The sequence below is a fragment of the Anabrus simplex genome, chromosome 1 (assembly GCF_040414725.1).
Source record: "Anabrus simplex isolate iqAnaSimp1 chromosome 1, ASM4041472v1, whole genome shotgun sequence".
Lineage (NCBI taxonomy): Eukaryota > Metazoa > Arthropoda > Insecta > Orthoptera > Tettigoniidae > Anabrus > Anabrus simplex.
Genome location: NC_090265.1, coordinates 1,098,638,242 through 1,098,651,349, shown reverse-complemented (window position 1 = coordinate 1,098,651,349; position 13,108 = coordinate 1,098,638,242). Strand labels below are relative to the sequence as shown.

The 13,108-nt window shown below is 37.5% G+C and overlaps 1 protein-coding gene across 3 annotated transcripts in view; it reads left to right on the top strand.

Annotated features, from left to right (window-relative positions):
* The window catches only part of Nubpl (NUBP iron-sulfur cluster assembly factor, mitochondrial), a 116,188-nt gene that overhangs the window by 27,759 nt on the left and 75,321 nt on the right, over positions 1-13,108 (top strand). The window lies entirely within an intron of this gene.

The following is a 13,108-nucleotide window of genomic DNA, read 5'->3' as shown; positions in this document are numbered from 1 at the left end:
TTTTTATAGAGCCATAGTTGAATTCCCAGTTCAATGTGGGACCAGAATGACCTAATAAGAAAATGAAAGCCAAATTAGGTAAGAGAAAGATTAAAAGGCAAGTGAGGAAAAAGAAAAATGTTAAACTCACCTTGCACAGCGTGTTGAGGTACTTAACGGGCAGAGAGGAGCTGGACAACTGGTTGTTTGCGAGAGCAGAAAGGGATGGCGGTGGAGTGAGTCGGGAGGGGAGAGAGGAGGAGCTAGGGAAAGGGGAAGCAGGGGATTACTTTTACGGCGGGGCAGAGGGGTGGGGCAGTGGCGGTAGCGGACGTGGGTGGGTACTATGCACAGCGTGGAAGATCGAGTTCAGATTTAAAGACCTATCACTTTTAAAAATGATAATGAGGAAATCGAAATTTCATTTAGATTAAAATTAATGAAAGAAAACTCAAGGCCACTACATTTTCCACCTTCACGTTTAATGGAGACATTTTCAAAGTTACTAACAGTTTAAACCTCTCAAGATGGGAGCACGTGAATGTCACGTGCGTGGTAGTCGTATATCTATCGGCGAATGCACTTGATAATCACGTTGAGCGCATCACTTGTTCCAAAAGACTCTAGCTCTACCATCTCATGACATTTCTCTGTACTACACGACATATGAAACCTTGAGACTCGGTTCTCCCTCTCTCTCTCTTTGGCTTAGAACTGTAACTTTGTGATAAAATACGTCTTGGTTTCGCGTTGCCATCTGCTGTTGTTTCAAGTGAAAGCATGGCAGGTCAGAGTACACCGTATAATCTCACGTCTGGACATATTGTAGAATGTTTAGATGAACTGAGTGATAGTGATATTATAGTATTTGATAGTGGTAGTGAGTTTGACAGTGATGAAAGTGATGAAGATTTTTTTGCCAGAAGAAAGCCGTGAAAATAACGACATAAGTGTAAACAGTAACAATGATAGTGATTACATAAAATTAGCTTCATGGTCCGTATTGCACTTCAATAGATTCACAACTAAGTATTTATTTATTTTCCACCTAGTCGATACAATGATTGCTTAAGGCAATTTAATGGTTAAAAGTGATACATGTTTCATGTATTATCAACATCTTATGTTAATTTTAAGGACACTTGCTCTAAAGCATTACTTTGTCAATTTATGTATTTTTCATCTAAACAGTGTTATGTGGCTGAAGACGTTGATAATATACAAAACATGTACCACTTTTAACCATTAAATTGCCTTAAGCAATCATTGTATCGACTAGGTGGAAAATAAATAAATACTTGTGAACGATAGCGATGTTGAACATGAAAGTGTCTTGCCAGTGAAGCGTCAACGTACACAAGAAGACTGGAAATGGGGCAAAGTGGATGATTCATACACCCCACAAAAAATACCATTTATTGGAACATGCAGTGTTGTAAACCCGGTACAGTACGTTTCAGAAGTATTTAAACTATTTTTCGATAACGAGATATTGCGTACAATTACGAACGAGACAAATTGCTATGCCAATGACTTTTTGAATTCAAAGAATGATGACCTGACACCACGGTCCAGAGTTCGTGACTGGAAAAACGTGGATATTGATGAACTGTGTGTTTATTTTGGATTGCAGATGCTCATGGGAATTATTCAGAAGCCTTCCATAAAATCATATTTGAGTAAAAATCCTATTCTTGACACGCCTGTATTCTACAGTGTAATGAGACACAGGAAAGGTTTGAACTGATAACTAGATTTTTACATGTTGAAAATTCACAACTTGAAAACTATGAAGGCAGCAAAAAGTTGTTTAAGGTAACTCCTATCATCACACACCTAAACGAAAAATACTGTACTCTTCACTCTATAACATGAATGAAAATATTTGCTTAGATGAATCACTGATTTTATAGAAGGGCAGACTTGGAATGAAAACATACATCCCTCTAAAGGCTGCCAAATTTAGTATAAAGTCCTATGAGGTCTGTAAATCGTCCACGGGGTACTTGTGGCAATTCATTATATACACAGGTGTCACAACAGATATACAAACTGATTTAGTGTCCACTGAAACACAGAAGACAACAAACTAGTAGTAAAAATGTCCTACTACTTAGAAATCCTTGAAATAGTAAAGAAAGGTCCTCTTATTAACATAATCAAAAATTGCTTTGTACATAAATGAAATTTCGGAGAAGCCTAATACTCTTTTCGATTTCCTCATTATCATTTTTAAAAGTGCTAGGTCTTTAAATCTGAACTCTATCTACCACGCCGTGCATAGTACCTACCCACGTCCGCTACCACTACTGCCCCACCCCTCTGCCCCGCCGTAAAAGTAATCCCCTGTTTCCCCTTTCCCCTAGCTCCTCCTCTCTCCCCTCCCCACTCACTTCATCGCCATCGTTTTCTGCTCTCGCAAACAACCAGTTGTCCAGCTCCTCTCTGCCCGTTAAGTACCTCAACACGCTGTGCAAGGTGAGTTTAACATTTTTCTTTTTCCTCACTTGCCTTTTAATCTTTCTCTTACCTAATTTGGCTTTCATTTTCTTATTAGGTCATTCTGGTCCCACATCGAACTGGGAATTCAACTATGGCTCTATAAAAATTATGACCTTCACATGAACACCTCAAGAACCACCTGACTGAAGACTTTTATGACACCTTCGAATACACCTGTTGTCATAAAACAGAATTTTATTCATCATATTGATGATTTATTTTTAACTTTTTAAGGCTTAGATTCCTCAAGCTAATGTAACCAAAAATGTGTGCATAAGACTTAACATCATTGCTCTACACATCAAGATAAAAACAAAACAAAGAAAAGACTTAACACAATGGTCTAATGCACCTCACTCATATCTCAAGTTTTTGTGCCAAACTTTTATCACACTTATTTTAACTCAACATTAGCTAGTTTACACTTCTTGTTATGTGTTTTTATATTGATTGTAGGAATTTGAAACTTGTACCTTTCATATCACTGGCTGATGATGACACAGACTTGTTGTTGAATCTAGTACCATCTATTTGTGAACGACTTGTGATGTAATTCACATCAAAAACTAATTTGTATTGAGAAAAAACCAAAATATACCTAAATTTACTATAATTTTATGTGCAGAGCACACTTCTTATTTTATATGTGTTTATCGGACAAAGAAAGAGATAATATCAAATTAATCACCTCAACAAAATATCTTAAAGTTCAGATATCCCTTAATTTTAACATAGCAACATAGTGTTTTTTCTGAGAGGACTGTATTTACCAATATCATTAATTTCATGTGCAGGGCCATTTTTATACAATTTTTCTGGTGAATAAATTGTATACCATCTCACCACCACGTTGTCAAACTACCGATAATTTAGTATGTGCGATGCCTGTATTTCACCGCAACGTTGCTGATAATACCAATATAAATGGTCCGTTATTGGACATTATAAATTTTCCAGCTAACTCATTCCTGGTTGCCAGCGTTTCGCCCCCGTGTGTTAGGTTGGGCTCATCAGTTGGTACCTAGCACACCTATCAAGACGCATGGCTAGTGCATACCTTGGAGGCCACTGTGTAGGCTACTTGGGGCCACCGGCAGTGCCAATGCACTATGAGAGACTTTGTCTCACTATTTAGTATTAAAAACTTCATTTTTTGTCCGTATTGACTCAAGATTTTACAATGCTTGGTAAAGCTAAAGGTTCCACCTATTCAATACATTATCATAATGGTCTGTTTTAGAACATCACATATTTATTTAACTTATTGTAAAATACATCTTTGGGACCGGTTTCGGCAATCCACTATGCCATCATCAGCCATTGAAAGTTTAATAGCAAGGAACATTCAAAAAAGTAAAAATATGCTATAGAATCAGTATAGAATGTATGCTTGGCATACTTTTAACAGCAAGTCCTATTCTACATGAAAAACATTAAAAATAGCTAGATAACATTGACCCATTGTACTATACAAATAACATGTCTTTTTTGAAAAAAAATACAGTATTATTTGGTGCGTCTAAAATTATTTTGTATATGATTGAAAAAGTCTATGGTTTGGTGTAGCTTATGTACAAGAAATTCATATAAAATTGATAAGTGATTCTACAAAGCATTTGCCATTTTAAACCACAGTTTTTTAACAGCAAGTCTTATTTTACATGAAAAACATTAAAAATGGCTAGATAACATTGACCTATTGTATTATACAAGTAACATGTCTTTTTTAAAATACAGTATTATTTGGTGCGTGTCTCACTACCAAAAATTGATGCCTGCTTGGCCATCAGATGATAGATGTTGATTCCCATAGGGAACCTGAAATATTTGTCCCGAATGAGTAAATTTATAACACCAATATAAATGGTCCGTTATTGGACATTATAAATTTTCCAGCTAACTCATTCCTGGTTGGCAGCATTTTGCCCCAGTGTGCTAAAGTACATGCGTCTTGATGGGTGTGCTACTTAACAACTGATGAACCCAACTTAGCACACTGGGACGAAACGCTGGCAACCAGGAATGTGTTAGCTGGAAAATTTATGTCCAATAACGGACCATTTATATTGGTTTTATAAATTTACTCGTTCGGGACAAATATTTCAGGCACCCTATGGGAATCAACATCTATATCAATGTTGCCGATAAGCAATAACTTGCAGACTTATGTATTTCAAATGAAAACTCATGTCACTGGTGAATAAATTTTACACTGTCTCGCGACCACATTGTCAAACTACTGATAAGCCATATGTCGTACGTATACCGGTATTATGTACTTATTTATTGATTTATACATTATTGGACTTTTGATATTAAAGAGAACTCTTAGCTCCTAATAGTCCGTGAAATTGGTAGTTTACTGTACTTATTTTAAACATTGTTCAAATTACCCAGCGAGATCATTTACCATTTTCATATTTCAGTAGTTCATTCTGGGTAATCTGAAATAATACCTTATAAACATCTCGCAATCATGACTGTGTTGCCACGTGACCGATAAGCCATATACATATTAAAATTGCGCATTCATATGCAACTTACAGTACATTGCAGTTCCATTTACTTTTTAAACAGATTGATGAACAAAATTAGGACGTGCAGTGATTATGCTATGAAATTTTAAAATCAGATTTTTTAAATTGAAAATAAAGGATGCGACGATTACGCGGTGGTGACGATTATGCGGTGAAATACAGTATATACAGACCAATGAAGTGATAGTGTTAATTTTCACATTATTAATTGTTCATCAAAATTGAAAACAACACGCAGTTACCTACACATGGCAGATGCCGCCCACCCTCATCGGAGGGTCTGCCTTACAAGGGCTCCATTCGGCTAGAAATAGCCACATGAAATTATTATTATATTATATCAAAATTGAAGATTTATACATGGACTACACATAGTAATTTATAATTCCACTGTATATGTGTTCCTTTTGACTCAGTGTGTTTACAGCTTTCGAAGATTCATGGTCCTAATTGACGTTTCAATAAGACTTTTTTTTTTTTTTTTAAGATTGCTATATCCTTTGTGGATTCTATCTTGTCAAAAAGTAGCTAAAGATGACAGATTCAACGGTTGAAACTAGTCCTAACAAAGTGAATTAATGTAATGTATTAATTAGGTGGATAATAAATCCTTGCAAAAAAATATAAAACCATTGTCTTAACCTTTCCCTCCCTGCTCTTTACTGGCCCGCACTCTTTTGTGGTTAGTCACATGTGATCAGTCAAATTGTGGGTTGTCAAGAAACCTGCTAACGCTTTCTTCCCACTCCATCCCCATCACAGCTGGAGAACATGTTTTGAAGAAGCTGTCAATCCCATTCTAGTTCTGTGCGGACAATAGGTCATTTGATTTTTAAGGGTTTAGAGTATCATTGAGGCTTTCAGCCTAATAGTAGAAAGCATTAGAGTGCCATCTTCTCAGAGAACAAGGATATAGAAGTACGAAACGAGGGAGACCATGGCAGACAGGAAAATAAGTCAGCCTTACTTGGTAAAGAACTAGAGCTGACCATGAGAAGTTGAGCAGGAAAGATGATAGATTGGTGCGAGTAAGAGGAAGAAATGCTGGTTTCAACTGCAAAGCTGGAAACTGGAAAACTGGATCTCTCTTCAGTTGTGAACAGGAGTATAGGGATGGTTGTATTTGTAGTAATTAGGGCTCAAATGTCTATGACATCATTATAGATGGCACTGTCAGTTTGGAAGACTGGCCAATATTACAAATCCTTGCCTTTTCACTCTGTTCAATGCTAGATCCTGTCATCCATGCTGTAGACGCATTGTGGATAGGTTCTCCTTAAGTCTGTCTCTCTATCTCCTTTGAGTTGTTCCAAGTAGGTTGAGGTTGGCATAGGTTCCATCCCAGATCCTCTACATTGCACAAACATTGACCATTTTTCTCACGTGTTCAATCTATTGCACACGTCTGCCACGAATATGTTGCGTTACACTTGGTATGCTGAGTAGTCCTTTGATGTTAAAATTTTGAATCCTCCATTCTCCATTAATTTGGATGAGACCAAAGATCTGATGCAACATTCTATTTTTAAAAAGTGTTAAATGGTGTCAATCCACTTTCTTCATTGTCCACGTTTTATTTCCATAATATAGAAGTATAAGGCACTCAGTCATCTGATAGAGCCCGATATGTGTGTGTCTAGAAAGGAGCTTGTATTTGAAGAGTGGGGCTGGTTTAAAGGAAGGTGACTTGGTCACCTGAAATCTGGACATTTTGTTGTAGGGAATTGTGGTCATTGATTATGGCTCCAAAATATTTTAATGTGTTGACTTGTACAAAGATCCTGCCACTCTTTACTCTGTAATGCTTATCGCTACTCACGAGGTACTTCATCTTCTCTTTTCTGATAGTAACGGGTGATCTCAATTTACCAAATGTCAATTGGGAAGGTAATGCGAATGACAGGAAGCATGGCCAACAAATGGCAAATAAGTTAATATGGGAAGGGCAGTTGATTCAGAAAGTGATGGAACCAACTAGAGGGAAGAATATTCTGGATGTGGTGCTGGTAAAACCAGATGAGCTCCGTAGAGAAACCGAAGTAATAGATGTTATTAGTGATCATGAAGCTGTTTTTGTAGTAGTTAAAAATAAATGTGAAAGAAAGGAAGGTATTAAAATTAGGACTATTAGGCAGTACCATATGGCCGATAAAACAGGTATGAGGGAATTTTTAAAAAGTAACTATGATCAGTGGAAAACGATAAATACAAATGTAAACAGACTCTGGGATGGGTTTAAAGCAATTGTTGAGGAATGTGAAAATAGGTTTGTACCTTTAAAGGTGGTAAGGAATGGTAAAGATCCACAATACTATAACAGAAGTAAAAAGACTAAGGAGGAGGTGCAGGTTGGAAAGAAATAGTTAGAAATGGCTGTGGACGTAAGGGGAAATTGAAGGAACTTACTAGGAAATAGAATCAGCAAAGAAGTCAGCTAAGGATAACATGATGGCAAGCATAATTGGTGGTCATACAAATTTTAGTGAAAAATGAAAGAGTATGTATAGGTACTTTAAGGCAGAAACGGGTTCCAAGGAGGACATTCCAGGATTACTTGATTCAAGAACTGTGTTTGCGAGGATCTTCAAAAGGCAGAAGTGTTCAGTCAGCAGTATGTAAAGATTGTTGGTTACAAGGATAATGTCCAGATAGAGGAGGTGACTAACACTAAAGAAATACTAAAATTTACCTGTGATAATAATAATAATAATAATAATAATAATAATAATAATAATAATAATAATAATAATAATAGCGTATGGCCTCCGGAGAGGCCTGGTGCAGGTCTTTTTCTAGTAGACTGCCTATTAGGTGACCTGCATGTCTGTGAAGATGAGGGCCTTGCCTAGGATGATTTCTAATGTTGAATACGCCACACACACCCAGCCCCCAAGCCATTGGAATTAACCAATTAAGGTTAAAATCCCCGACCCGGCCGGGAATCGAACCCGGGACCCTCTGAACCGAAGGCTAGTACGCTGACTACTGAGCCAACGAGTCGGACAACCTGTGATAATGATATTTACAGTAAAATACAGAAGTTGAAAACTAGAAAAGCAGCTGGAATTGATAAGGTTTTGGGGGATATACTAAAGACAATGGGTTGGGATATAATACCATATCTGAAGTACTTATTTCATTATTGTTTGCATGAAGGACCTATACCAAATGAATGGAGAGTTGCTATAGTAGCCCCTGTGTATAAAGGAAAGGGTGATGGACATAAAGCTGAAAATTACAGACCAGTCAGTTGGACATGCATTGCATGTAGGCTTTGGGAAAGCGTTCTTTCTGATTATATTAGATATGTTTGCGAAATTAATAACTGGTTTGATAGAAGGCAGTTGGGGTTTAGGAAAGGGTATTCCACTGAAGCTCAACTTGTAGGATTCCAGCAAGATATAGCACATATCCAGGCTTCAGAAGGTCAAATGGACTGTATTGCAATTGATCTATCTAAGGCAGTCGATAGGGTAGATCATGGGAAACTACTGGCAATAATGAGTCCAATTGGACTAGAAAACAGAGTGACTGAATGTGTGGCTATATTTCTAGAAAACGGAACTCAGAAAATTAGAGTAGGCGAAGCTTTATATGACCCTGTAATAATTAAGAGGGCAATTCCTCAAGGCAATATTATTGGACCTTTATGTTTTCTTATATCAATGATATGTGTAAAGGAGTGGAATCAGAGATAAGGCTTTTTGCAGATTATGTTTATTCTGTACAGACTAATAAATAAGTTACAAGATTGTGAGCAACTGCAAAATGACGTTGATAATGTTGTGAGATGGACAGTAGGCAATGGTTTGATGATAAATAGGGTTAAAAGTCAGTTTATGTGTTTCAAAAATAGGAAAAGTCCTATGTTTTAATTACTGAATTGATGGGATGAACATTCCTTTTGGGGATCGTTGTAAGTACCTAGGTGTTAATATAAGGAAAGATCTTCATTGGGGTAATCACATAAATATGATTGTAAATAAAGGGTACATCGTTATGAGGGTACCGAGGGGTTGCAGTAAGGATGTACATAAAAGAGAGGGCATGTAAGTCTCTGGTAAGAGTATGGTTCCAGTATATAGGATTACTTGATTCAAGATCTGGAAAAAATACAAAGAAAAGCAGCTTGATTTGTCGTGGGCGATTTCCAACAAAAGTGTAGCGTTACAAATATGTTGCAATGTTTTGGGCTGGGAAGACTTGGGAGAAAGGAGACGAGCTGTTCAACTAAGTGGTATGTGCTAATAAGATTACTACTTAATTTATTATTTAATCACCTATTCAATACTTGTTAGTGGTATGTTCCGAGCTGTCAGTGGAGAGATTGCTTGGAATGATATTGGTAGACGAATAAGTTTGAGTGTTGCCTAAAAATAGGAAAGATCACAATATGAAGATTAAGCTGGAATTCAAGAGGACAAATTGTGGCAAATATTCGTTTGTAGGAAGGGGAGTTAGTGATTGGATGGACGGACGGACAGAAGGATGGATCCACCCACCCATTATTTGGTGTGAGGTTTGCAAATTTTGACTAACCAAATTTCTCCTCCTGATTTAAGATCACCAGGAATGTTATCAATGCCTGACGCTTTCTTTATTATTCTTTAGTCTGTTGATAGCATGTTTCACCTCCCTGAATATGTGTTCCTTGTTGAATGGTTGCTCTGTATGTCTGTTTGCCTCCCCTTCATCAGTTGTCATTTCACCTTTTAGTAGGTTGGAAATAGTTTCTCCACCTTTCCAGGAAATTAGTCATGTTGGTCAATATGTTGCCATTCTTGTCTTTCACAGCTTGGATGCTGGTCTGGAAACCTTTCATAAAGTTGTTCATTTTCTTGTACAAGTTTGTCATAATTTTCTTGCTTGTCAGCTTCTACTTTTTCCACAATGTTGTTTATATATTTGCTTTCCTCATGATGAAGAATCCTGCTTGCCAATCTGCACTGATGGTGGTACGCCTCTTGTTTTTCCGAACGAGGTGGCCATGCGGTCAGCTGTGAGCTTGCATTTGGGAGAGTGTTGGTTTGAATCCCACTGTCGGCAGCCCTGAAGATGATTTACATTGGTTTCTCATTTTCACACTAGGCAAATGCGGGGGAGCTGTAGCTTAATTAAGGCGACAGCTCTTACCTTCCCAATCTAGCAATTTCCTGTCCCTCCATCGCTGAAAAACTTTGATGTGTTTGTGCAATGTTAAACAATTAGGAAAATATAAATTAACTGAAATAAATTAATAAAATAATTAAATTAATAAAAATAATTAATTACGTCCATAGTATGGGAGCCAGAGTTCACCAGAATGGATCCCTCATATTTTAATAAAGCATGATAATTCTCTCTCCCAGGGTGTGTACATAAAACTGTGTACTGGTACATCTGCTTCAGGCCTTACCTAACATTCTGAAAAAGACTCAATAGGTTGGAAATGCACCTAGATTCATCAATAGCTCAACTGATTCTGAAATAATTTACTGTAGTCTGAATAACATCCCTGTATGAGCACCTCATCAACACACCAAAATATACATAAAATACCCTCACAAAATACGGCTGGAAGACTCCATATTTACAACAACAAGAACAAAAACCGTGGGAAATCAAAAGAGAGGACCAAGCTACCATTTGCAGTCAGTCCATTCACATAACCCTTCACTGTCTCTGTGTATCAACAAAACCTGCATATTCTCATAATTGCCACTTTTTATATCACGCAGATACTGTACCTTTATAATACTGTGTTCGACTTTTGTCCATTTCATGAACGAGAGGCAAGATGACCTATTCTGATGACCTCCATTTTTATCAAAGGAATCTCCAAAGAATGTTTATTTGTGCTTATTGTCAATGTTTTTCTTTTCAGTTCTTTATTTATACAGCTGAAGAGGACCACTAAGTGGTCGAACATGTCCTGTAAGTTTTAATTTTATTCAATTTTGCCTGAGGCATTAATAAAGTATCGATTAGGTGGTTATTTATACTTACTTCTTTAGTTTAAAGACACATTCACTCAAGCAACACACGCTTGTTGTTCCAAAACATAAATTATGGAAAGTCTGAAATACAGCACCGCATAGCTCTCACCCACATATAAAACACCAAGCCGCCACAAGTGATAAAATACCTAGTGACTAAACACTCCACAGTTGGTAGGTCTGTACCACACATCACATTCCACAAAAATTTTTAAGGCAAGTCCGCTCCACCAAAATTTTAAGACAACCGAGCGAGTTGGCCGTGCGGTTAGGGACGCGCAGCTGTGAGCTCACATCTGGGAGATAGTGGGTTCAAATCCCACTGTCGGCAGCCCTGAAGATGGTTTTCCGTGGTTTCCCATTTTCACACCAAGCGAATGCTGGGGCTGTACCTTAATTTAGGCCTCGGCCGTTTCCTTCCCATTCCTAAGCCGTTCCTGTTCCATCGTCGTCATAAGACCTATCTGTGTCAGTGCGACGTAAAGCAAATAACAAAAGAAAATTTTAAGACAAGTATGTCTCACAAATGTTACATCTCCTTTCACGTTCCACCAATGATTCAAGAAAAGCATGTCTCACAAAAGTTACATCTCCTCTTACATTCCACCAAAGATTCATGACAAGCATGTCTCACAAACGATACATCTCCTCTACGTACATCAAAGTTTTAAAATTAACTCCTCCGCTGTTTTCAGTCAAGTCCTCTCTGTCATTTTCTCACATGCCTAAATAGACCTCAGCTTCCACCTACTCTCACATGATACATTTTAGATTGACCCTGGCCATCCAATCACAAGTGGAAGATCCCCTTGCCATACCAAGACCACACCCCGAACCTCTTCCGGGTCCCAAGACAATAACAACAAGGCCACCCCATCAGACTCTGGACTACCCATATGACTCACAAAAACTTTCCGAGTGGTAAATAGCACTGTTTTCCCATCCACTTGTACAAAACAAATTACTCATATCACATATCACCTTCCAGCTTAAAATATTAATAATAAACATACAAATGAAATAATGATAATAATAATAATAATAACAATAATATCTCTTAATTCTGAATACAGTGCGAGGGTATGATATACTTTAGTGCTGGTAAAGGAGCGGTTTTTTCCGGAGCAAATATTTGCCGCGTATTCATTCGGAGCTCCGATTTACTTGCGAGTATTCTGCCACTCGGTAATTTCAAATTAATACATTTACTACATGCTGGATTGGAAAGAAGTATGCTCTAAAAGTGTTATTGGTATCATATAAACAAAAGTAATGCAGTACATTGCCCAGTAGCTTACATAAAGATTATAGTGAATTGTAAAAGAATAATGTTATATCTACATTACTGCTGACTTTGAAAACTTAAATGAGCATGGACCTAGGTAATATGCATAAATCAAACAAACTGTGTGCATTATTGGGTTTAATACGTTTTGTTCCCATTCAAGAAAATTGACTTATTAGCTGATTCTGGAGAGAGTGAATTTCGCCGATCTGTTATGATCTGCCCAGCCATTGAAAAATTTCTTTCAGCGGGTACGGAGGTGGCTGGAATAGGAAGATAGCAGAGGGCTAAGCCACTTAGACCTTTCGATGTATTTTCCTTAACCCAGTAAGCCAGTGGGTCTATAATCCCAAATGTGTGTGTGGTTTTTCTGTATACTGTCGTACACATATAGCAGCACCAGTTGTCGGTAAGTTAAATTTGCTTGAGCATCGTTCCTCGACAGAAAATTTAATAACCCACCACTATACTTGCTTGGTCCTGCGATGGTTTGTGCTGACTGAAGTAAGGACAATGTTCTTTCACCTTTCTTCATCAGAAACAATGCTGTTTCACACTCTTCTTGTTTTCTTGCTTCATCTGCCTTTTCAGGCAAGTGAAATGCTCCCTTTTTATAGTGTGGGACAAGGAAGGTCGCAAGTTTTGGAACAGTTCGTGATTCATAAACAAAGAGTTTCCTTTCCACTGCACTCGAAAGGGAAACTGACAGTTTACTGACATTCATCAATAAGTTTCCTGTTATATTAGTGAGTTCAAGAGACAATCCGTGCACGAGATGGATAATTTGTGAGTAGATCACATACTGATCTCCCGAGAGAATGGTTGTCATA